The sequence below is a fragment of the Equus asinus genome, chromosome 17 (assembly GCF_041296235.1).
Source record: "Equus asinus isolate D_3611 breed Donkey chromosome 17, EquAss-T2T_v2, whole genome shotgun sequence".
Classification (NCBI taxonomy): domain Eukaryota; kingdom Metazoa; phylum Chordata; class Mammalia; order Perissodactyla; family Equidae; genus Equus; species Equus asinus.
In genome coordinates, this window is record NC_091806.1 from 31,335,462 (window position 1) to 31,358,654 (window position 23,193).

At 49.5% G+C, this 23,193-nt stretch overlaps 1 pseudogene; it reads right to left on the reverse strand.

Moving 5' to 3' along the window:
- Nucleotides 1-612: 612 nt before the first annotated feature.
- On the reverse strand, nucleotides 613-22,919 carry LOC106827908 (equilibrative nucleobase transporter 1-like; annotated as a pseudogene).
- Between the last annotated feature and the right edge of the window lie 274 nt (nucleotides 22,920-23,193).

Consider the following 23,193-nt stretch of genomic DNA (forward strand, 5'->3'; position numbering starts at 1 on the left):
TGCTCAAGGGCCTCCAGCATCAGTGGCAGAGCTGGATCTCAGGCCCAGGGCCCCCCCCCCACCCCACCCCGTCTCTGCACTTTCTCCCAAGGCTCTCTAACCAAGCCTTTGTCGCTGCCACTCTCTAACCAAGGCTGTGCCTTTGAGGGAGAGCTGGGCACCACCTCCAAATGCCAGGGGGCATAGCTGAGGCCATGACAACCTCACCCTCCACCTGGAAATTTACCTGGTGGTACAGGGCCCAGGCACACATGGGCTTCAGGGCCAAAGAGGCCTAGAGAAGCAGGTGACACATCTCCTCTTCCAGCACAGCACCTCCCTTCAGGTCAAGGCTATGCCAAGGCCATGTGCGTCCTGCTCTGGGACTAAGGAGAACTTCCACAAGCTTTTGCTTTGGGTCTGTATGGTATCAATCAGCTTGGCGTTGACATTCTTGTCCTGCCTATCAGAAGTCTCAGCTAGTAGTTATGTGTCTTCTTTTTTTTTAAGAAAAAGTAATGTCTGCTTAATACAAGTAGCCTGAGTGAGCAAAGACTTTCTGGATACGAGGTCCTCAAAGGTAGGGGAAGATTAGCAAAGCATCTGCAGAGCTGAAAATTGAAGGCTTCCAAACTAAGCGATTGCAGGGGGGCCTTCTTTCCGCTGGCACTCGCTGTACACCAGGAAGGGGTGGATGAACGTCAGAAGAGTGACAAGCACCAGCATCACGTTCACCTGGAGGGGGACAGGAAGGAGGGAGGTGAAGTCCAGGAACTCTGAGCAATGCCCACGACCAATGAGGGGACCAGAATTCTGCCTAGTTTATCTTCCACTTTCCACTCAGACACTCTGGTGCCCTGGAGGAAGGACTCTGCGTTACTTTTCATTCTGCCCTGTGGAGCCAGGTGGGGAGGGATATTGTGCCCATTTCATGGATGAAGAAAGAGAGGCCCAGGCGGCATTCAGTGACCAGCTCAGGGTCACAGAGGAAGCTGAGGGAGGGACCAGCGCTACATCATATCTTCTGAATATTCAGTTAGGGTGCTCCGATATCACAACCAAGTAATTCTCCTCAGTCTTTCAGTTCAGGGCTTTTTTTTTTTTTTCTCCCAATGACTGATTTAAACTCCTGTTCTACACTTTGCTGATCTTTTTAAAATGAGGCTAAAGGGCTGTGCAGTGGTCAGAACACTGAATTCAAAGTCAAGGGACATCTGCTCCTTTGCTGTGGGCTTCTGAACATAGAAGTCACACAACCCAAATCTTTGAGCCTCTGTTTCTTCTATCTCAAACAGCTGGAGAGTCGCACCCACCTCCCTGGTGGTGTGGGGATGCAGGGGTGAGAGCACAGACCTCCTGCCACTCAGATCAGCTGTGGAATCCAATGCACGTTGCATCCCTAGGGCCGAGGCCAAGGTCCGCCTGTGCTCATCGCAAGCAGGAAATATCTTTGAAGTCTTAGGTTTTCATGAATCGTTGCGAAGATTTTGCGTTCTCCTCTAGAATATGATTACTTGTCTCCACACACATAAAACAATATTTTCTCCCCAAATCTCTTAAGAACTTGGGCCCCCTGGGCAGCCACCCCATGATAGCCCTGTGGTGTCAGGTACCCACAGCAAAAGGCAGGGTGTTCCCACTGACCCCAGTGTGAGAAGAAAGACCAAGGATGTACCCGTGTGCAGCAATGTTCCTGCAGGAAATACCTCAGCCAGATTTTGGGCGCCCCCTGCTGGGTGCCCATTGAGTCACCCCGATCTGGATGTCCTTGGTGGTCTGAGGCCCACAATGCTCACGTAGAACGGGTCATTCTGGAGGGGGCCCTTGATGAAGGTGAAGATGGGGAACTGGTCAGAGACACAATGGCTGACAAGGCCATCACTAGCCCAAAGATCTTCCCGAAGTGTTCCGGAGGGAAACCGGGAGAGAGACATATGGGGTTCCAGTGAGACTCAGCGACCCTGCTTCCAAGCAGGGCCTCATCTGGGTAGGCCTTTGTCAGCTACTTGCTCACAACTCCCCTGTCCTCGACCTACCTTCACCCACCCACACCACATCGCCCTGTCCCCTTTGCCTTTGCTCAGGCTTTCAAACTACAGAACACAGAGAATTTATTGTGCTTGACAGTGGGAAGACAGCAGGGAGCCAGACACACGCTGCACCCCAGGGAAGTTGCAAGAAAAAGATGAACACAAAAACACATCACTATATGCCAGATGATGTGCGCACCATCAAAGGCAGCAAGAATAGAGTGCCCAGAGCACAAATAAGGGAAGACACTTTATTTCCAACTCTTCCCTGGGAGTGTTGGAACAGAAGTGGGCCTCGGAGGGTGAAGAAGAGTCCACCAGATAGATAACAGAGGCAGAGGGAGAGCTGATATGAAGGCTCAAGCACATGAAAACTCTACTCCTCCGGCCAGCCTCACCTCCAGGCACCACCCCTACACCTGCTCCCAGACCCTGTCTCCATCACCTGACCATCTCAGGCCCATCCTCACCTCCCAATTTCTGTGCCTCCAGCACACTTCCCTTTGCCCCGTGTGTCCCCCATTATTTAACGCACCCCAAGCCCACTTACGCAAGGGTCAGGAAGGCAGCACTGCCCCCATAGAGGAAGGAGCGGCTGATCACTTGCAGGATGACGGTGACGTACTGGAGGGGGAGGACAGGGACTGAGGCACAGAGGGCGAAGCCCAGGCACAGCAGAGACGTCAGCACCAGAGAAGGAACCGTGGAGCAAAGGGCCACCGCCGAGGCTGAGAAACCTGGTCCAAAAGGGAAGAGGAGAGGCTGCCTGCAAGCGGGCACAATGGAGGGCAGGAAGGAGGCAAGAGAGATCTGGGTAAAGGGAGGAGCCACCATCCATCTAACTTTCCAGGCAGAAACCCAGGGGATCATCCTCGAATCCTCTTTCTCCCACATGCCCCATCTCCAGTCCATCAATGAATGTTGATGAGCCACCTCCTAATTATCATTCAAATGTATCCACTCTTCTCCATCCCCACCAACTCTTCCTAGTTTTAAACAACCATCACTCACTCACAGATTACCCAGATTACAATGGCTTCCTAACAGGGTCACCTGCTCTGGCCCCTGCAACCTGTAGCCAGGCATTCTGTGTAGCACGACAGGTACTAACAAAAGACAGGGGCAATCCAAACAGCCATGCGGAGGGACAGCTGTCTTGGCTGTACTGCAGCCCGCCACGGATAACTAGGCAGCGTGAGAAGAGAGAGGAGAAGGCCCTGCTGGGGAGCATCCTCAGGACAGAGAGTCACACAGCAGGAAGACTGCAGAACAGGGCGTGCAGTATGTGGTTTTTATCTGAGAGCAAAATTATGTCTATATAGTCTGTCTTTAAGAAAAAGATCATTGCCTAAAGACAGAGGGAACGAATAGGGTGCAGGGAACAGAGAGGAAAACTAAACTTCTTTGAATGTATACTGTTTCATGGTTTTGGCTTTGGGAAAATGTAAATGTTTGATATACAAATGTTTAAAAATTCAATTAAGTTAAAATAATAGGAAGAGAACAAGCAGAGCAATCTTCCAAAATCAGGAACAAAATGAAACCAATGAACATAACTTTATGTCAAGTTGGTGATTCTTAAAACAGTAATTTGACTGTGCATCCTCTTGTGGGATATATGCTAAGGAGGAGAATGGAAGGAAGGACGGAAGGACAGAGAGAGAGAGGAAGAGCATTCAGCAACAGTATTGTTATTCATACTATCAATATTGCTAAAACCAGTGATAATATATAAAACATATTTTTAAAATACTATACAATTTGTGTCTGTATAGTATTGTTAAGAACCAACATTTCCAGAGGAAGAGAAAAAGAGAGACAAATGTAAAATTAAGGAAGTAAAATTTGAATTAAAGTATCATTATTAAGCATTCATGATGTATTTTTTCTTCCAAAAATTTATGTGTGCTTTAACTCTATCCAAAGCCCAAAAGCAATGACAAGCCAGGAGAATTAGAAATGATAGCATCCAGACTACAGTCTTTAAATACCATGTCCCATTAAAGGCACCCAGCGTTACTTGGAGAAATGGCTGGTTTCAGGTCTGGGATAGGAAACATACCTGATCAGATGGACGTGAACATCTCATTGTGCTAAAAAGTAAAGACACTCTCTAAAACTAACAGGATGATGTCTAAAGGACACAGATACTGGATTGGTAAAGTTCCCAACGGCCAAAGATGTGACAGTTTGAACATCAAAAGGAATCGTAGTGAAAATAGATTGAAACACATCAAGTATATTTAAAATGAGACTTTGAAAGAGAAACAATGAGTAGTCACCCCTATAGGTTGCTAGGGCATCAATTCATTATTCTTAAAACTGGTAAAAATAAGAAAAACCAAGCATTTATGACAGGGTAACAAAATAGTTAGTAAGGGGAAGTTTTTCTTTCTAAAGGAATTCTCACTGTTGAAAGCAGAAGGAAACATGGAAATAGGAAATCAGCAGTTTGCAACCCTAATAAAATAATGGGTCTAGGCTTTGATTATCAATGGCTGCTACAATCATTGGGCGCACAGTCGATGGGAAACTTTATAAGTGGATGAGGCTGACAATGTCTGAGCCCATTGATCAATCTTAACATGATAAGAACAGGACAGTAGCTACCAGGGGCCTGCTGACGGGAGCCCATAGGAAGCCCACAGCTCCACCTCTGAATTATTCTTGCCAAAAATATGAAACTGAGTCTCCTTGAGCTTCCAACCTGTGTGTTTACAGGAAATACCCAAAGAAACATTTCAAATGACACCAAAAGGATGCCAAACCTAAAATGTGGGAAATGTGACAGAACAAGTCACCCCATGTCTTCAACAAATAAACAAGGACAAAAAGCATGTGGGAGACGATGCTTATAGGTTTAAAAAGACATAAAAGGCACATCAACCAAATATACTGTGTGGCTCTTAATTTGAACAAATCAACTGTAAAAAGACATATTTGAGACAATTAGGGAAATTTGAGGAGACTGCATAGTAGATGGTATTAAGAAATCATTGAGGGGTGTTTTTAGATGTGATAATGATACTATGGTGATATGTAAGTAAAAGAGGACTTATCTGTTAGAGCTACAACCTGAAGTATTTACAGATGAAATGGTTTGATGACTGAGATTTGCTGTAGAATACTCCAGCAGGGCAGGAGAAGCAGGGCAGGGGAGTCAGGGAGGGGTGTAGATGAAAGTCATAGGAGAAATGTTACTCTCTACTTTTGTCCCTCCTCATCCACAACCCCTGCAGGTTAAAATACTTCAGCACCCCTCTGTTCCTCGACTTATGTCCAACGAGCTTGTCCAAGCTCCTCGGCATGGGGCACAGCCCGCCCCTTCTCACAGCTCTCTCACCAGCCCCTTCCATACTCCTTTGTACCCTGGCCAGCCTGAATTATCTTTCTTTTTTTTCTTTCTTTTTTTTTTTTTTTTTTTTTGCTGAGGATGATTTGCCCTGAGCTAACATCTGTGCCAATCTTCCTCTATTTTGTATGTGGGTTGCCACCGCAGCATGGCTGATGAGTGGTGTAGGTCTGCACCTGGGATCCTAACCAACGAACCCGGGCGGAGGAAGCAGAGCATGCTAAACTTAACCACTACACCACAGGCCAGTCCTTGAATCACTTGAAGGGATTCCTTGGATTCCTCAAGGTTTTCCTCTCTCCTTCACAACCTTGACCCCGCCTTCAGCCCACCGTATTCTTGGGCCACTCTCCCAGGGCCCTCCTCTTCATCTCCTCACTTCTGACTCATCCTTCAGGTTTCAGCTTAGATGACACTTTCTCCAGGAAGCCTTCCCATACACCGATCTCATCCTCATCTGGAACAGGCTGTGTGCCCTTATTGTGTCCCCACAGCCCCCTGTGGGTTTCCTTCATGGATTGTAATGCCTAATGACTTGCCTTTCTCCACTCTCTACACTGAGAACAAGGACATATCCATCTTGTCCGTTGTTGAATCTGGATCTACGTATGGTCCATATTTGGCACTCAGCGACTAGTGGTTAGACAGACAGATGGATGGATGGATGGAGAAATGGAGGGATAGATGGATGGATGCAAGTAGAAAAAGATTAAGAACAAAAGAGAAGATGGGCAGAAAGGTAAATGAAGATGTCTCCTCTCCTGGTTCCCTGATGCTCCCGAGCCCAGGTCTCACCTGTCTTGCTCCCTTTCTTCTGGTACCTCTGTTTAAGCTGGCCCATGAGCAGACCATTCCAGGGGGCACAGAGCACTCCGAAGAACTGAGTGATGGCAAAGGCATTTGTGTAGATGCTGACTGCAGAGAGCAGAGAAGGGTTGAGAGATAAGAGATTTCCAGGACTGCCTTACAGGAGGGGACCCTCCCACCCTGCCCTGCCTGACCATCCTCCCCACATCCCTGCTCACACCTTTCTCTGGAGCACATAGCCCTATTTGGCTTAGCACCCCACACCCCTCGAGATTCCAAGTCCCCAGCCGGAATGCACACATGGGATGCCTCCCAGCCCCGCCACATACCTAGTGCCCTGTCTCCCTTGGCCAAAGTGGTGAGTAGAGAGTTGAGGGTGCCAATAAAGAGCTAATCCCACAATTGTATCATAGACAGCCACATCAGGTGCCAGGCAAAGCGCCGCGAGAAAGCGTAGCTCCAGAAAGAGCGGAGCTCCTTCTGCTGCCCTGGATCTGGGATCTCTGACGGAGAAAGGAGGAACTAGGCATGAATTACAAGGAAAGTGGAGCCCGGGGGTGAAAAACAGTGTAGAGGCCTTAATGGAACAGTTTGAGGTCCACGTTCACCTTGTATTCTTACCTCCCAGAACTCATCCGGTGTGCTCTCCGAGCTGCCCACAAGTGAGACATGCTCACCTCTACGCCTTGGTCATCCTGGCCCTACCACCTTCAATGACCTTCCCCATGTTCTTCTCATCGACTGAAATCTGGTCTGTCTTTCACAGTTTGATTTCAATGACACTTCTTGCACTAACACTTTCCTGATCTTTCTCAATCACGAGGGTGAAAAAAGACAAGGAGAGGAAAAAGTTAGACATGAGGATTAGTGGCTGACAGCTGTTGTCTCAGCTGCTCTGCATCCCCTCTCTTTCGGTACCAGGATCCTGGTTTCTTCTGGAAATCTTCCCCTGCTCTTTTCCCCATGGTCCAGATGGGCCTGTGAATTAAGTGTTGTGTTCCTCACCTAAGGTGGCCCAATATGATCATTCTCCCTAGAGAGTGGCTGTGACCTTCGACTGGAACCCCCAGGCATATCCTGGTCCTGCTCATCCTGGAGCTCGGAAAGTTCATTTTTCCCTTGATTTTGTGAGCTTCCCAGAATCCTGTTCTTGTTTATACCTCAGCCAGCAGTGGTTTGTGATGTTTGTAACCAAAGACCCAAGAGATGATGAGGCAACAGAGGCGGTGATGGAAATGGAACATGGAGAGGGCAGGCCCAGGAGACCTGTAGAAATGGGGACAAATAAGGCAGACTTAGGACTGAAGAGTCGGGGGACAGGGAGGAAAATGATGGAAGATGGAATTCAGGGGGTAGTGTGATAATGACGTGAGAGAAAGAAGAGAGGGAAAGAAAGGAGAAAAACGAAAGTCTTGCCCCTGTCTGAACCCTCTACAAAGGGAGGGGACCCTCTACAAAGTGAGGGGGTTGAGAAGACCCCACAGGTCCTTTCTCCACCTGACCTTTCCTGATTGACTCTCTAGGGAAGCTCTGGAGGTGAGGGGCCAGGTCGGCTGCCACGAAGACCAGGTTCTGAAGGGGAGCTGGGTTCACCAGCAGGGCTCACCTTCCTTTGGCGAAACGAACTCCAACTGTCCCTCCAGCTCTTTGGACTCCACTGTCTTCTACTCCTCCTCCCTGCTGTCCTTCGCAGAGCACAGGCCTTGGAAACAGAAGCTCCCTCAGCCCAGCCCAAGGGCTGTGAGCTGAGCCTGAGTCTCAGGCTGGAGGGAATAGTGCAGGGGATGCCCCGTTTCACAGCACGGTGAAATCACCTCTTAACAACCCCGAAGCCCAAGCCACAGCCAGACAGGTTAAATCAGAGTTTCTGGGAGTGGCAGCCAGTCTTCCAGATTTTTTGAAGATCTCCGAGTGATTCTGTGATTCTGATACCCAGCAAAGTTTGGGAATCACTAGAGGCGTGGACAGAGTAGGAGAGGCTGAGCTCACATCCCAGCTCTTGTTCTTGCTGGCTGTGGCAATACAGCTCAGACATAACCCTTCCAACCCCCATTTTTAACATTTGGAAAATGGAGATAAGGCCACCTATCTGAGAGGATCATGGTGAGATCAAATCAGAGAGCACTTGGGATCTGGCAGATAGTAAGTGAGCAGCAAATGAAAGCTCTCCCTCTACTGCTTGTGGGGAAGAGCTGCAAAAAGGGTCACATTTCTTCACTTCCTCTGTTCTCCACTCTTTGCGATGGAATTTTGCAGCTCTGACTGTTTCCCCATCCCCTGCATCTGCACCAGGCCTTGTGAGCTGCCTCCGCCAAGAGAATGCAGCAGAAATTATGCTGTGCCGATTAAAGCCCTGAACTTTAAGAAAGCTTGTGCATTTCTGCACTCTCTCTCTTGGAACCCTGGAAGCACCACATGGACAAGCCCAAGCCGGCCTGCCAGAAGATGAGAGCCAGGTGTTCCAGACATCCCTGTTACCCCCAATGACCTCTAGAAAAAACTCGTGTGAGTGAGGTCATCCTAGACAAGCCAGCCCCGAGCTAGCCCACTAGATGATCAGAGGCAAGAATGAGCCCTGTCAAGATCATCCAAGTCTGTCCCTGATCAGTAGAACTCGTCAGCTACCCACAGACCCAGGAAAAATAATAAATGCTTAAGGTTTCAGGACACTGAGTTCTGGGGTGTCTGTTATGCAGCAGTTGCCAACTGACACACCCATTCTGGTCTTCCTCTCCTGTGACAGGTTTCCTCTGCCCTACTGTGACCACGACTTTCCCATCCCCTGATTCCGTCCCAGGTCACATGGGGGGCTCTGGCCCACAATCGCTAGATCATAGTCCTTACCCATAGCGGTAGTTGGGGGGCAGTGGGTAGGGGATGTGCCCCCGGGGCAGCAGGAGTAAAGTGCACCCAACATGCCAGACACTGAAAACAGAGAAGAAGAGGAAGGAGGCCCTGAGGCTGATGCCTTGTTCATAAAGGAGCTGCAGATAAAGGAGGGAAAAAAGTCAGTGTAGGGGCCAGCGCCATGGCATGGTGCTTAAGTTCAGATGCTCTGCTTTGGCAGCCTGGGGTTTGCGGGTTCAGATAACAGGCGTAGACCTGCACAGTGCTCATGAAGCCATGTTGCTGTGGCGTCCCACATACAAAATAGAGGATGACTGGCATAGATGGTACCTCAGGGACACTCTTCCTTAAGCAAAAAGCAGAAGATGGCAACAGATGTTAGCTCAGGGCCAATCTTCCTCACCAAAAAAAAAAGGGTAAGGAAATTCTGACACGTGCTATAACATGGATGAACCTTGAGGACATCATGCTAAGTGAAATAAGCCAGTTATCGAAGGATAACTACTACATGATTCCATTTGGATGAGGTCCCTAGAGTAGCCAAATTCACAGACACAGAAAGTAAAAGGGTGGTTGCCAGGAGCTGGGTGGGTTGGGATACCGGAGAGTTAGTGTTTAATGGAGACAGAGTTTCAGTTACATGAGATGGAAAAGAGTTCAATCTGGAGATGGATGGTGGTGTTGCTTGCCTAACAATATGATGAACTTAATGCCTCTGAACCACACACTTAAAAATGGTTAAGATGGTAAATTTTATTCTATACATTTTACCACACCAAAGAAAAGTCAAGGTAAGAAGCAGGAGCTGGAACCCCAGTTTCTAAGAATGAGTCTTGGTACAGGCTGTTCCCTTCCACCCTGGAAGCTAACTAATTACACCTCGTACACACATAGCCCCCCTGTCACCCCAGGGCCCAACCAGCAGCAGAGGAGGCAGCGTATTACCCATCACCACAGCCTTATAGAGCCTCCTAGTGAAGTGAAGCTTCTCAGAGATCTTCTAGCCTGGTGCTTTTTTTTTAATGGCAGCAAAGTCCTTTTGTTCAAACAAAATTTTACACAGAAATTCAACTTATGAAACACATCAGTGGGGAGTGGCCTGGTCTTCCTCCCTCTTTTTCTCCTTCGTGACCAACATAAGACCAAAGGGAACCCCTCAGTGTTCCTCGACACCCAGTTTGAAAACCGTTGATCTAGCCCAACCTCCTCACTTTACAGAGGGTGAAACTGAGGTCCAGAGAGGCACAAGGAATTGCTCAAGGTCAGAGTAAGCAGCAGCAAGGTCAGATTAAACGGAGATCTCCAGCTCCTGCTCTGGCGCGCTCTCTCTCCTTCCAATTCCAAAGAGGGAAGAGAGAAAGGGAAGCACATCCAGGGGAAGGAGGAAGAACCTGGAAAGTGGTTCTTGTACGCGTGGTAGAAAGGCTTGAGTACGTGCCCCAAGGTTCAGCCTGTGGGCGACCCTCCAAGCCCAGGTGCTCAGTACTAAGCTTGTTTCATATCTGGATAGTGACTCCCAGAGATCCTCTTCTCTTGCCCCTGGCCCACAGGCTGTGCCAGCTGCCTCTGGCCTAACACAAAGCCCAGAGGGAAGTCCCAAGTTGGTCGGCTTCGGGTGTCAAGGACTCATATTCTTTTATTCCTTTCACTCATTCATCCTTAGTTTGCTAGCTTTTGTCCTCCAGCTTGTTGCCTCATAATCACAGAATGGCTGTCACAGCTCCAGCTATATTCAAACATTCAAACAGTTGCCACAACATTCAAAGGGGAAGGGTGGAAAGGGGGACCAAGGAGGAAGGCTTTCTTTTTGCACTGCTCTCATCTTCCAACAAGGAGAGAAATACCCTTAAATTCCTCATGAATACAACCCCTTCACCTCATTAACAAGGACTGGAGAACATGCCCACCTCTACTCTCATTAGCAAGGAGGAAAGCGACTGCCTCAGTTGGCTTAGATCAATCAGGATTCATCCCCTGGGCTGGGCAGATGGACATACCCCTCTGCGGAGGACAGGCCTCTTCACAAGAAGTGGTCCCTGAGGTCCAGCATTGGTGAGATCCATGGCAAGCCCAAGACCCGTGGTCCCATTGTCAGAGGACCGCTCATATTCAGGGAACTCAGCCCTGCTGCTTCTTCGCCACCCACCTCCCCTGGGGTTCTCCAACCCTGTCCTGTTCCACCACCTCCAAAACCTTTAGAAAAAAAGCACATCTGAGAGACTGTTCTTTTTGTTCCTGAAACTCCACATCCCATCAGATGCCTCAACAGGCACACACTCATGTTCACACACAAACGTAGACCTGTACATAGGTGTGCTCAGACACACACTAACATGTTTGCACACCCCAAAACATACTGGCCAAAGACACACAAGTACACACATGCGTGCACACACAGATTCAGGCATCTTACGGTGCAGAGCTTCATAGGTGTCCACAGACACACAGGCCTATCCATTAATACAGAGAGATGTACAAATGGTACAACCTCAAACAACACACAAATACACACTGACTCAAAGATTTACGCACATTTACATGTACAGATTCACACATACACAGATACACACAGGTATACAAAGAGTGACTCGCTTACACACCCAAATACATATACACGCATGTGCACGTGCATCTCCAGAAATATTTGTACCTTCTCCCTGTGCCCCATGTAGAACGACACCCAAAGAAGTATTTCTGTCTCAGTGTGCCCCCCTCATTCTATCCCCACAACCCAAGGCTGTCTGCCCTCTTAATATCCAGTCTCAGGTCTGAACTTCTGCTTCATCAACTCCAGATCCTACCGGGAGCCAAGCATCCTGCCTCAAACAAGGTGGAGAGCAGCAACAGTGCTCTCTCTCTATGTCCCCTGGCTCAGAGAACACGGGGTGAGGGAGAGAAGGTGAGGCCTGGGGCTGTAGACACAGCATGGGAGCCACATGCTACCAGATACCCTGACTGGCCCCAAGACCCTCCTGCTGGGAGGCACCTCCATCTTGAGAATGTGGCCCCTTTAGGGGTAGGTTGCAGATGGGGGAGAGGGAAGGACAGCCACCCTCCTGGGAATGGAGTGGGGAACAGATCTCACAAGCAGTTGGGGCCTTTCAATTCACCCACAGTGGCTGGAAGAATGGAAAACAGGGGCCAGTATCTGAGATCAACAAGACAGAGGAATAGAGGAACAGGCTGCCTGCAAGACAAGTAGACAAGACTACTTTCTCCTCCCTCCCACATGCTTATCCAGATGGCATCTCACTGCTCCACCCCAATCCTTGAATCAGCAAGATCAGCTCTGTTTTTGACAGCCACCCACTCCCACCCAACCCCACCCTGCATACTGAACCCAAACAAAACAGGAGTGCCTGTTCCCCACCCCCCACAGAATGGGATCTTCCCCCAGAGCTTGGGGGGAGGGGTGGGAATCCCCAAGGCGGGGCTGAGAAGGGTCCTCCCGAGTCCATGCTCCACCCCCAGGTGGCGCTGCAGCCCAACAGCTCACCAACCCACCCACCCCCTACCCGGAGCCCTACTCCACCACCTTTTACTTTCCTCAAAGCCCCACCCTGCGGGAGTGATGGCTTCCAGGCGTGTCCAAACCCAGGGAGTGCTCCAAAGTGAGCAGTGAAGGAACGAGTCAGGAAATGCTGTGGGAAGTGTGGTTTTATTGCCAGGAGGGACAAGGGGACCAGCCCAGTGTCCAGGGGGCAGACGGGAAGATGTGAAGGCAGGAGGCTTCAGGCAGGGTCTCCGAGTCAGCGGCTTAGAAGGAGCAGATGAAGGGCAGACGCCTGCTGCAAGGAAATACTCGCCAGTGACCATCTGGGAGTAGAGAGCACAGTGAGGTCAGCTGCCCATCTGAGTGTGGCTTGTGCCCCCCTCCTTCCCTCCTCAGCCACCTCATGCCCTGCCTCGCCTGCTGTGGCTGTGATCAGTCAGCCATATGTTGCCTACACATCCCTACCAGCTCATGTTTCTTGAGCTCCCCCACAGCGAAGGAAGCAGGGTGATTGAGTGCTTTCATCTTCACAATGACTCCAAGAGATGGGTGCTAGCTCATCCCCATTTCCCAGATGAGGAAACTGAGGCTTACTGGGGGTAATAACTTGCCTGTGTCTCAGCAGGCCAGTGGCAGAGCCAGGATGTGAACCGCAGCAGTCTTACTCCAGCGCCTATGGTCTTAGCCATTGCACTGTGCTCCCTCACATCCCTCATCCACGCTGTTGAAAGCTGGAGAACTGTCTGTCAGCCATCCCTAATTCCCACATCTTTCCTTCATCCCTCATCCACACTTAAATTCACATCTGCTACTCTCATCTGTCGCCGTCATATCAGAAGTGGGAAAGGACGCCTCCCCACCCCAGGCCAAAAGATGGAAAGCCCGCATCTAGCCCCCACACGGGGTACCCCATCACCTGGTTTTGCTTTGAGGAATCTTCCCTACATCTCAGCCCTTCTCAAAGAGAGGACGTTGGCTGTCCGGTTGTGGGGAGGGTGTGAGTTTGGGGAGGAGTGTTGAGACAGCTCAAAAGGATAGTATGTAAGAGTCCACATTGACCCCCTTCCCCTTTCCCAGTTCCCCTCACCTCTGCTGCTTAGAGCAAAACAGCCAACTCCGATAGTTCCAAGCTTCTGCAGGGCCCAATTTTTATAATCACAGCGGCTCCCATCAGTCCAGGAACATATCGGTTTCGGGGGCTAGAGAAGGGATAGGCTGCATCAGAGGGCTGACGTCCAGGAAGACACAGATAATCATGGTCTCCAGAGAATGCCCACTGAGCACCAAGCATCCCTTTCTGAACACTCACTATATGTATAATCTCTTCTCACTGTTCACCCGGCTAGAAGCCAGATACCCTAGAGATCCATCCCTGAGTGCAGGCAATGGCATCATCACACAGAGTAGGCTTCTCAAACTTCGTTCTATATACAAATCTCCTGGGGATCTTGTTGAAACGCAGATTCTGATTCAGGAGGTCTGAGGTGCTGCCCAAGATTGTGCATTTCAAGCAAGCTACCAAGGGATGCTGATACTATTGCTTCATGGACCACATTTTAGTAGCAAATATGATGGCACTTATTCATCCACAATCCCAACAGAACAAGGACTCCATTTTAGACATGAGACAACTGAGGCTCAAGGAAGTCATTCAGCTAGTGAGTGACCAAGATGGGCCAAGGTTCCCAAGATGTGAACCTATCTCATGACGCCAGTGGTGTGCTGGTAAGTGTTTAACAACCATCTCTGGGGGAAGGTGAGAAGGCAGAGGGACTAGTAGCAGTTGCCAATTTCCTTGGTGTAAATTCATCCACCATGGGAGATTTCAAGCTACAAGCATGAAGTCATTGAACATGGAGTTGGGAAGAGATGCGCCTAATCACTGATTCTCCAGAGCCAGTACAAGCCAGCTCCAGCTCATCACCACCTGCCTAAGGTCACCTCAGCTGCTGGGATAAGACTGGAGGCCAGCAGGTGTACCCTCGAGGTGATCAGAAAGAACTTCCTGTACCTGGGAGTTGGCCCCTCACTTACCAAGGGCAACAAGTATCATCCAATCCAGGCCTGGCCTTGGGGGATATCCTTGATCATGTGCTGGAGGCGACGGTTTAAGCTGGAGCTGTGTATGGAGACAAGATGGCCTCGGTAGCGCCTCCTGCAGACATTCTGCAGAGAAGAAGAGGTGGTGTAAAGAATTCACTCTCCTTTTGTTCAAGTCCATGAGTCTCCAGCAGACAGCCCTACATCCCTTTTCAGTTCATAAAGCGGGGACCTACTTGCCCCCTTCAATCTCATCGCTTGCTCCTTTTACTGTTGTCAGGAACTTCTTGCAGGAAATAATAATAATACTCAGAATCATTATAGCCCCCATTTATTGAGAGTTTACAATGACCCAGGGACTATTCTAAATACTTTCCATGTATTATCTCATTGAAACTTCACCAGAAGTCTAAGAGCTTGGAACTATATGTCTCCATTTTACAAATGAAGATACTGAAGCTCTGAAAGGTGAAGTGACTTTCCCAGGTAACACAGCCATTGACAGGCAGAGCCAGCGTTGAACCCAGGTCTATCTAATACCAAAAACTTTGTCCAAATCAGTGGTTCTCAAAGTGCAGTCCCCAGGCAACAATATCATCATCACCTGGGAATGTGGTATAAATGCAGACTCTTGGGCCCCATCACAGACTTGCTAAATCAGAAATTTTGGGGGAAGGGGCCCAGAAATCTGTTTTTTAACAGATTTAATATCACTAGGAGATTCTGATGCATGTTAGGCTTTGATAACCACTAGTCTAAATGTGTATGGAACAGGAGTTTGAATCCACTCTCTTCTTCTCCATCAGATCCTCCACAGTAGCTTTGCTGCCACTCACCTCAGCATCCCAAAACGTCGTAGGAGTTTGCAGCAAGCGCTAGCTGCGGGTCTTGCACCCAGGAGGGCCAGACAATTGAACTGCATCCTCTTCCCTGGGGCACTGCAAGTCTTCACCTAGGGCAGCTGGGTGCAACTCCACGGCCTGCTCATCCTCAAAGGTGTCTTGATTGGTGGAAGGCTCAGCCTCCTCTCCTTCTGACTGAATCACCTCCTCTGTCAGAGACAACTCCCCCTCTTGCTCCCCTGAACCTTCCACATCATGGATCAGGTCTGTCTGTGTCTCTCGGATGTCCAAATGGGGGTCATCATTCTCTGGGAAGAAGAGGTAACTTGCCATCAGATAAGTTCTCCCCTGTTCCAGTGCCGTGGACAGCTCTGATCCAATTCAAGCCTTCCTATGGACGCCACCTGGCACCAAGACTAGAAGGATCGCTGAGGTGTTGGGTGAGGCAAGAACTCGGGTCACATGCACAAATGGATGAGAACCTGACTTCTGGCTGACACCACAGGTGTGTATTTTGGGGGTGGGAGGAAGCACCTGTGAGAAGCCCTTCGCCTACACAAGTGGATGGTTTTCTCTGTGAAGGAGCCCTGATAGAAAGTTCAGGTCACAGTTGTGAGTGCAGAAGAAATCTTAACAGAGATGAGCTGGGTCAACTGAAGAGGGGAGGCTGTGGCCTCGGCCCCACCAGTGCAAAAACAGCGCAGAAAAGAGGAGAAAAGAGAAATATAGATGAGACGAGAAGGGGAGGACTTACCCAGATGAAGAGCAGCAACTGTCCCCAGCAGGAGAAGGGGCAGGAGCAGAGGGCGTTTCATATCTACTCAGTCTTGTGAGAGGGACACAGTTCCACTTTTCCTCCCTGAGATGTCCAGTGTGTCTGCACAGCCCCTGTCACACGGCAAAGAAGAAAAGTTTGTTTAACTGGTTTATTAAAGGGCAAACTAGAGAGATTCCTCCTTGTCCAATGAACAGACTCTGTGCTGGAGAATCAGGGAAAGGACATGGGGGTGTCGACGCAACGTGAAAAGTCCCCTTTTTCCTGAGAACTCCATCACTGCTCGCTGGAGCAACACTTAGCCCAGACCCTGGAGGAACAGGTCTGCTCAGGAACAGGGCAAATTTCACTCACAGTGGAGAAGAAGAGGGAAGAAGTGTAGCCATTAGGGTCCTAAGGACAGACCTCTGAGGTGTTTGCCAGATAGGGTTCCGCTTCCTCCCAAGCCCTGGACCCCTCCTCCATGGGCAGCCAGGGGAGCAGTCACCTCCTGAGAGTCTTGGGCTCTCCTCTCAGTGTCTCTGGCTGCTGGGCCCCAGAGGCAGCCCTTATACTGGGCTTTGGGGAAGTGGGAAGAGACTCAGGGTGGGGTGCGAGGCATTGGAGCTGATCAGGAGTTCGCTCAATCCTCTCCCCCCGAGCCCTGCTCTCTACTATGACTGCAGGGACCTGCCTCCTGGGGTCTACTGCCATCCACCCTGGAGTGCTCGAGAAGACCCCAGATATCTATAGTCGAGGCAAAGTTGTTATTACTGTCCCTAAAGGGCCCCATCTGAACAATAATCCTTAATCCAAGGATCAACTTCCCTTTGGTCAATATCCCAACAAATGGAGTGGAGAATCCAGGGATCCGGGAGACCATGAGAGGAGGAGGTAGGAGGTGAAGGGAGCCTCAGGCCCCCTTGGCCCTTATCTACAACAAGCACTTTATATGCATCACGTCCTTGAATCTTCACTTTCATCTCTATCCCGTGAGGACATATGATTATCCCTATTTCACAGACATGAAAAGTGAGATTCAAAGAGGGAAAGTGACTGACTAAGATTTCACTGCAAGCGGGTGAACCAGGATTTCGAAGTCTTTTTGGCGCTGAAACCTCTGTCTCCCTCTCTCCCCCTCCCTCCCTCCTTTCCTCACTCTCATTCTCCCTCTCCCTCCCTTTCTCACCTTGAATGTGTGAAACACCTATGCTCTTTCTTCTGTACGGAGGATCTAGATCAAGATGCACAACCTTTGCACTCTATTTGGAGTCCATTCTCTGTTGTGGGGGGCTGCCCTGTGCATTGTAAGAAGTTTAGCAGCATTTAGTAGCATAGACCAGTGTCTACCTACCAGAGCCCAATAGCACCTCTCCAAGTCATCACTATCAAAAAGGTTTCTGCGTATTTCCAAATCTCCTCTGGGGAGCAAAATGACCCCAGTTGAGGACCACTGATCTAGAATATGCCATTTTGTCCAACTTCAGGTCATATCTTTCCAGCAAGGAGGCAACAGCTCGAATGGAAAGCCTCAGGCAGAGTCATTCAGACATTGGTGGACCACCCTCCCCACCCCACCCCACCGCCCTCCTCCCACCAGACATCTATTATCACAAGGTCAGGACTAGGGACAAGTGAGTGAAGCAAGATTTAAGGATGCAGAAATCAAGGCAAACAAAATTTCAATGCAATCTTTCTTAAAAGTCAAAATAAATGCAAAAATATCAAAACTTCCATCAACCAAGCTCCAGCCAAATTCAGTGCAGTCCAAGGAGAGACTAGCAAGTGCTAAGCGGTGACTTTGCTGGATATCACTGCCAAGAGCTAGTGGACTTGTCGGGGTGGAGGACTCAACTCTGTGACCTAATCGTTTTCCTCAGATCCAGCTCAGCCCCCAAGTTCTCAGGGCACCAAGAACAGGTTACCCAAAGTGTGAAAAGGACTGGATTCCTTCTCCTCTGTTCACTCAAGGCACCCACAAATGGAGAAGTATCAGAGAGGTTACTTCTGGGCCTGATTGCAGAGTAACCGTCTTGACCGTTATCTCCGCAGCCCCATGGACCAGATCCTCAGTTTATCTAGCTGACTAGGGGGGTTGGCCAATTCCAGGGCCCCCAAACCCTGGTCTCTGGGTTTCAAACTTCAGACCTCTTAGTGGAGGAGGGGGTAGAGGACTAAACCTCGTCCTCATTGTTCTCCCCCGTCCTGGGGCCGAGGCCAGAGGCATCATTTCAAGGAGTGGTTGGGTTGACAAGTAGGGTCAACCACTCTCTTGAACCAGCATCACAAGCTTTGCATGTGTTGCTTCATTTCAACATCCCTGTTTTACAGATGAGGAAATGACATCTCAGAGCACTTAAACAAGGTGCCCAAGATCACACAGCAAGTGAGAGACAGTTCTAAACCAGAGACAGGCTCCTTTTGCACTCATGACTACCTTCCCTCTGCCTTCTCTCACTCACCTCCCTTCTCCACAGCCAGCCCCTCCTCTGCCTTGACCCAGTTTTCTTTGCACACGGACCCTGGGCAAAGACATTCCAATGACTTCCTCAATGACCACAGTGATGTCCATCCAACTCATAAGAAGTAGCATGCTGACCGTACTCTGTCTGACTCCCAAGTCCTCGCGTTTTTGGACACACCCAAAAGTCTTACCTCCAGACACTCTAGCCAATGGTGCCAACATTTTCAACATCCGTCACCTTCCAAGTCTCTGGCTTACTGTTTGCATTTATGTTCATAGGGTTTTCACACTCTGCCTCCCGAGAGTCTGTCCACCTCCGCATTGTGCAGAGGGTGTGTCTTGCCATCTTGAGAGGCAGTGTTGTGTGATGTATAATGAAATCACAAGTCCCAGAGTCAGCCCTCTGTGTCTCAGTTTTCTCATCTGTAAACTGAGGCTAATGCCAGAACCTACCTCTAATGAAATCAGCTTCAGTACAGCTCTCAGAACTGTCCCTGGCGGATGGTGTTGGGAGCGGCCCTTGTCAGGAAACCAGGGCTAGAAATGTGACCCTGATCAACACACAAGCCCTGAGTGTTGCTTGAGCTCTGCGCTTTGCACTATGTGAGGAGCTCCACAGGTTCCATTGTAAGCACACCATCTTCCTTTCACAGAGCTTAGTTAATATCTTGTTGGACAGGAAAAATACACACAGAAACCTGTATTTTGAAATGTAAAGCCAGTGCCCTTATGTCATTATTTTCACGTTTTACAACATTTTTTGTGGATGCATAACATGCATTTTGTCAAGTATGGCACACTGCTCAGGGAAGTTTTACAGAGTGAATGCTCCCCCATAACTGTGCCCACAAGATACAGAAGGTTCCCGGGAACCCAGACGTCTCCTTCATTCCCCTTCTTGACATTGATCCCGAAGGGGATCTGCATGGACTGGAAGTCATGCTTCTGTCACAAGACACGCCCCCAACAGAAGAGATTTGTGAGGGACAACACAAAATCCACCTACCACTTAGCACAGAGCCTGGCACCTAGTAAATGCTTAATAAACTGGAGATTTTGTTACTCTTTTTATTAATATAGGAATAGAGGGAAATCATGCCTTCCCACACCAGAATATAAAGTCCATGAGGGCAATAAGTGAAAATTCTACTTCAGCTGCATCCTCCACAGTACCCAGCACAGGGCTGAATTCATAACAGTGTTTCAGAGTTCCAGCATCTTTGAAATCAACAGACTATCATGGTACAATTACAATATTATATTGGACCTGTTTGATTTCTATCTGTTTCTCAATTTACTGTGCAAACTTGAGCAAGTAGCTTCTCCTGTCTGGGCCGTAGTCAAAATATTAAAGGTCTTGATTGGCCTCTCTCTATGACCTTGATCTCATCTGTTATTCTCTGGATTTGAGGGGTCCTGGAGGAAAGGGGCTTCAGGACACTGACCCCTTACTTTCTGCTTACCTCCCTAGTGGAGAGAGGATTCAGAATGCCTTCCTTCCTCATCTCTGATTAGGACACCCTCACCCCAGCTAGGTTGGAGTCCTATGCCCCAAGATGAACCCAAGGTTAAGGGAGTCCGTCCTGCCCCAGCCCACCACCCACGCACTGTGCTCCACCCCACAATATCGTGTCCTGGAGGGGAGAGCAGCCAACGCCTCCAGCCAGAGAGTCATAATGGTTAAAGCAACATGCTCTGGAGCAGACAGTAAAATCACAGCCTTGCTCGCATCTGGGTATTCAGCCTTGGGAAAATCTTTTAACAGGTCATCCCTTCTCTGTGCCTGGCTCTGTAAAAAGGGATAATAATTATTGATCACACAAGGTCATCTATGTAAGATGCCTGCCACAGTAGGGGGTCATTTGTAGGTGTACAATGTGGTAACAATTTGTAGCTATTGCTGTGCTTATATTATAAACAAATGTATGTTCCCCAACAGTAAGGGGCTGTGTCCTAACATATTCCCAGGGCTTATATAGGGTTAAACATATAGCAGGTTGTCTGATATTGGGTTTCCCAAGGAGCAGATCCTAAGTCAAGAATTTGTGTGCAAATTTATTTGAGAGGTGCAAGGGCACTAATAGGGAAGAGAAGAATTCACAATAAAATGTCTGTTGTAAAGACAGCTACCTCAGCGGGTAACTGGAAGTTAATTCCCCTGGGTAAGGGTACCCAGGTCATGCCTTAGAATTATTCCACCCGAGGGACTGGGGTGCTCAGATACCCACTCCTGAGAGTTGTCGGCTGTACCTGAGTCAGGTTAATTTCTTAGCACATTAAGGTAACCACAGTCTGTAGCAGAGAGAGGCCAGGACATTGAGGGTCCATGGTGAAAGATTCAAGAGAGATGGATGGGGTCCTGGTAGAACCTGTACATAGGCGCCCGGTAATTCGGTGTTGTATGAAAAGAGCTAGCTGAGCCCATTCCTCTGTCTCCAGGACAGCCCCACCGACCCCATCCCATGATTCATGCTCCGTGAGAGTGATAACTTCTGGTCCTTTTCATGACAGACAGTGGAGCAGGGAGTCACTGTAGGACAGAAAGTTCATGAGTGGGGCTAAACCGAGTGGATCAATGATCAGAGGAAAAATAAATCAATTTCAGCAAAGCAGTTTTACTGCTGAGGGTGAAGGGAGCAAAGGCAGGCAGGGGAAAGGAGGCAGTGTCTTAGGAGGGGGCAGCTCTGAAGTCTTGACTGGGTCCCACTCAGAAGGAACAGACAAAAGGGAGGGCTGTGATGCAATGAGATAGTCTCCAGTGACCTGTGAAGGCAGAACCAGAAGGGGCCTTCAGCCTCTTGTTTCCCCTGACTCAGCCCCAGGAGTCTTCACTCCCCACCCGACCCCACACTCCAGTGGAGATGAAGTCTGTAGATTCAGGAGGCGTCTCCCTTGAAGGCTCCAGCTCTTCCTCACAACTCCTCTGGGAGCCCATCCTACCTCCCCAGGCCTTTTCAGATTTCATCCCCACTCCCACCTTACCTTGGGTATACATGAACACACAGTTGCCACCAGAGGCCGAAGGCTCACCAGTAGCCCACAACCAAAAATCCCAGGCACTGCCATCCAACCGGTAAAATCTCCTGCAGCTACGCTTGAGGATAGAGGAGGGAGAAGTGGGTTGGAGCATGAGGCAAAAGGAAGACAGGTAGGCAGAGCTGGCCCTTTCCCTGTCTGGTCCTCCTGCTGTCTGCCAGGTGTGTTCCTTGACTATTGGACCACGATGGACACTGTTCTGGTCAACCGAAATGTTGACCCACAGTGATCATCACCATCACATTCTATGCATCCCTGTGATGCATTCATCCTTCTGGCCCTAACAAGAGGAGTTTCAACCTCATCCTAGAAATGAGGAACCTGGCTCACAGTCCTGCCCAAGTCATAGAGACAGTCAGAGGCTGAGCAGAACTTGAACCCAAACCTCCTCGTTCTAAATCCTTGGCTCTTCCTGATACCTAGGCAGCCCCTTTGATGTCTTGCCCAGGTGTCCATTTATCCCCAGTTCTTCAGGGGATCATAGAGCAGAAGCACACAGAAATCTTCAGTAACTTGTGCGCTGACTTGGGTCAGGAGGGGCTCCCTTAGAGCTGGAACCGGTCTTACCGAGCCTCGGACTGCACCTCCGATCCAGACTTGACTCTGGTTGACACATCTGGCCGAGGACTGGATCTGGTAGTTAGAGGTGTGGCTATGGATGGAGACAAGGAAGCCCTGGTAGCAACACCAGCAAGTATCATGCAAGCCAGGATAAAGGAGGAAAATGAAGCGCCCCTCCCACAGGAATTCACACTACCTTAGCCCTGGGTCTCAAAGTCTCCACAATTCATTTCCCCACTCCCCACTCCAACCCCACAGCCATTTGAAGACTGGAGATCAAAACATAACTTCTGTTTCCACATGATCCACAGCTCTTATCCCCCTTACCCACCTCTAACGCCTGTGAGGGCCTCAGCCCATGCTGACACCACCAGGGTCCTCAGTGAGGAAAATAACCAGTGACACAGAGGTCAGAGACATCCCCCTCCATGCCCTCCTCCCCACCCCTGGACTCAGCCTCAGCCACAGGCCACTCATGGGAGCTTGATTATATGTCCTGGCTGTCATCACCACAATAAAGCAGCAGGTCTTCCATCCAGGGATGCCTTCCAGTTTGACTGTATCCTTTTCCTTAGGGCACTGAAAGTCTTTGTCCACCTCTTCTAGGGCTGAGACAGACTTGATGAGCCCCTCTTCCTCAGGGACAACTTCACTTCTGAAGCCCCCCTCCTCTTCTCCCTCCAGCAGCATCATTCCCTCCATAGGAGCCTCCATTGCCCCACGTTCTGGCATATCCCCATCCTGAGGCAGGGTGTCATCTCCCAAGGGGCTCTCAAAGTTGGATGTTTCCGTCCCCAACAGAGAGAAAGGCCAAATGCTCCTCCTTCACATCACTCTCTGTTCCTCCACAGAACCATGGACAGTTCCCACCTTGCCCTAGGCATCTGAGGGCTCAGCCTTGGAAAGAGGGGAACTTGAAACAAGGCTCCCTGAGGAGAACCCAGTCTCCCACATGAGGTCATGGTGTTAAGAGCAAGGTCTTACTGTG